The 3,073-nt window shown below is 53.1% G+C and overlaps 1 long non-coding RNA gene across 1 annotated transcript; it reads right to left on the bottom strand.

Annotated features, from left to right (window-relative positions):
- Window positions 1-214: 214 nt before the first annotated feature.
- LOC122732672 lies at window positions 215-2,456 on the bottom strand. Its single transcript, XR_006353641.1, has 2 exons — window positions 2,034-2,456; window positions 215-780 (listed from the first exon to the last, which is right to left on the bottom strand). It is a non-coding gene; the product is annotated as an uncharacterized LOC122732672 (long non-coding RNA).
- Between the last annotated feature and the right edge of the window lie 617 nt (window positions 2,457-3,073).

Here is a 3,073-nt window from a genome sequence, read left to right as displayed (position 1 = left end):
AGATTTTTCTCTTTTGCTTCTTTGGAGAGATTTGCTAAAGCAGATTCAAGTTTTTCAATTCTGTCAATTATTTCTCCTGTATAGGCCATACATTCTTCTTTGAAGATTCTTATTTCTCTCTTGTACCATTCGGGAACATCCTCCTGTGATTCCATACTCTCTTGGGAATCCAAAGTTTTTGCTGCCTCATCACGTGTTGCTTCATTTTTCTTTGTTTTGTTATATTTACTCAGAGATTTCTGGGTTTGTTTAGATGCCATCTTCCCTTCTGGTATTAATAGCCACCCAGTTGATCAACCTGCTTGCACTCAACTTTCAAAGCAGAATTGTCTCCTTGGATCCTTGGTAAATTCAGTCTTTTCCCCTTTATTCCCTTATTATTCAGTTTCTGGTTCCTTTCTTTTTTTGATGGTAGCTTCCCTGAAGGTTGGAACTCAAAGGTGTCTCTGCTTCTTCCCACACCACACGGGGGAATTCACTTTTCATTAGCCTCAGTCCCTAAACCAAGTGACTTCAGTGAGTCTAGAACTGGACCCAGCTAGATTCTAGTCTCCTTTCCTTCCAGCCTGGTTTAGCATTCCACACATTGGCACCCTGCTCCAGTTTTCTCTGTTCTTTAGTTCAGTGGCTGAGATGTCCCAGGGTGATCAAACTTTTCATTTTCCTATACCTTCACTTCCTCTGTGGTCATTAATCACCAGTCTCCCACAATGCTATATTGCTACAGGATGTCTAATTTGGAAGCAGGTCTCAGGGCCACTTGAGAAAAGTCAATTTCATCTGGGAAAAAAAAGAAAAGTAAGAAACTATAATGTCTTATTAAGTGGCTAAGTCAGTTGCATTTTGCTTGCAAATTTATTATTTTGTATCATAGTTTGCATGGTATATTATGTTTCCAGTCTTATCTTACGCTACTCTCTTTCAACAGTGTAGCCAAACTAGACTACTACATATCCTCAACACTATGCCTTCCCACAAACATACCAATTCCTCTGCCTGGAATGTCATCCTTCCCCCTCTTCATCCGTTAAGTTAAATTCCTATACCTCTTTCAAAGGCCAATTCAAATACCATCTCTTTCATGAAGATTAGCTTGTTTATTATTATTTATTAACACTGATTATTCTGTTTATTACTATTATCTCTGATAATTTCTCTACTCAGATCTCACATAACACTCTTTTGCACCTCTCTAATGAACTTATATGATCTCATACATTATAGCTTTATGTCTGTGTCTTATATCCACTGTAGACTCAAATTCCATAAAGGCAGGAACAGTAGCTTATGTAATTTTGCGTCCTTCCTGACTCCCGTTCCCACTCCTCCCTCCTCCCCACCAGCAAAATGGGTTGGAGACAATCGTGACTAAATGTCTGCATTAGAATCTTTAAAAGAGAGAGAGAGAGAGAGAGAGAGAGAGAGAGAGAGAGAGAGAGAGAGAGAGAGACAGACAGACAGACAGACAGACAGACAGACAGACAGACATTTGGGACACAAAACCATTTTCCGAACATCCAAAGAAAACCACTCCCTTAAAAATAAAATCACCCCACCCCCACACCCCTCAAACAGTGAATTTATCTGTTGTAAGGAGCAGCGTGTCTTTTAACGTTACAGGACTGACATTGTTGCAATTTGACTAGTTTTGTTCGAATGACCGAGGCGTCACTGACACCACTGTGGTCACCAAGTGTGCTCCTTTGGCTAGGCTTCCTTCGGGAGTGACCTTGGGCCAGTGGAACTCACTAGGTGTTTCCGGGGCCTCCCTTGCCTCATCTAGTAAATGAAAAGCATCCTGCCCCCACCCCGCCCCGGCCGGGTCTCAACCTACAATCCTCTGAAGACCCAGAGTCCAGGTTCCTGCTGCGCCAGCTGTGCGTGACCTTGGCAAAGTCATTGCTCTCTGGGCCGCATTTAGAAAAGGAGGGGGCCGCCCAGGAGTTGAACGCCACCCCCGAAATCCCGGATTCCTTTCCCGCACACCGTGACGTACGTCCCCTTAATCCCCCATCTCGGTGGCTGTCACTCACCCCTCCGGAAGGGCGGCTGCAGTGGGGCCCGGCGTTCCCCTCCGGGCGGAGGAGCCGCAGGTGAATCCCCCTGGGGCTCGGAGCTCCGAAAGCAGCAGCTCGCTCTCACCTCCGGCTGCCGAGACGTCAGCGTGCTCGAGCCGCGTGTGCGCGCGCGCTCCCGCGGCGGGGGGAGGGGGCTCTTGCCCTTCCAGTCTGCACACCCGGCTACTTCCCCTCCCCCTTTACTTCCCCCAGGGTGGAGGAACCCCTACCATCAACATTCAGCCTCCGCCACCTAGCCGAGGCCGGGGGTGGGGCAAGAGGCGGCAACTGTAGCCGCCTTGACTCCTCCCCTTCCTCTCCCTCCTCCCTTTACGCGGCGGCGGCGGCAGCGGCGGCGGCCTGAGGCGCACCCACCTCCCCCTAGTCTCCCTCAGCCGCGACTTCCTCTTCCACCTCAGCATCATCAGCGGGCGCCCAAGTTGCTTGGGGGTGGGTAGATGGAAGGAGGAAAAAGGGCGGGGGGGGCAGGGAACGGCGAGAGAGAGGGGAGAGGAGGGAAGAACTGTTGCTAGGTGACTTACGTCATCCGTGTGCGCCGCTCCCCTGTCGCCCCCCCCACCCCTCTCGCTCTCTCTTTGGAGTGAGGCGAGAGAGTCCCGCACTGAGAAGGAGGGAGAGCGAGCGGAGCTCCCGGCGCCACCGCCGACAGAGAAGGAGGGAGGGATCGAGCGAGCGAGCCGGACCGAGACCTTGCCACCTGGCTGAGCCCCGCGCTGAGCCCGGGCCCGCGGGAGCTGAGGCCGTCCTTCTCCACAGCGCCCCCCGCCCCCGACCTCGCTTCGCCGCCGCCGCCGCCGCACACGCCGGGGCCGGAGCCGGAGCCGGAGCCGGAGCCGGGCAGGGAGCGAGGCGGCCGCGGCCGGGGGCGTGCCGGGTAGCTGTCCCGGGGAGAAGAGGGACCGTCTCCGGGCAGGGGGCTCCCCCGGGGTGCGGAGGGGGACACATGCTGGAGCCCGGAGCGAGGGCGGCGCCGAGCGGAGCCGGCTGGTCCCCCA

The sequence above is a fragment of the Dromiciops gliroides genome, chromosome 6 (genome assembly GCF_019393635.1).
Source record: "Dromiciops gliroides isolate mDroGli1 chromosome 6, mDroGli1.pri, whole genome shotgun sequence".
NCBI classification, from domain to species: Eukaryota; Metazoa; Chordata; class Mammalia; order Microbiotheria; family Microbiotheriidae; genus Dromiciops; species Dromiciops gliroides.
The sequence above is the reverse complement of the archived record's forward strand: the minus strand, read 5'-3'. Positions and strand labels throughout refer to the sequence as shown.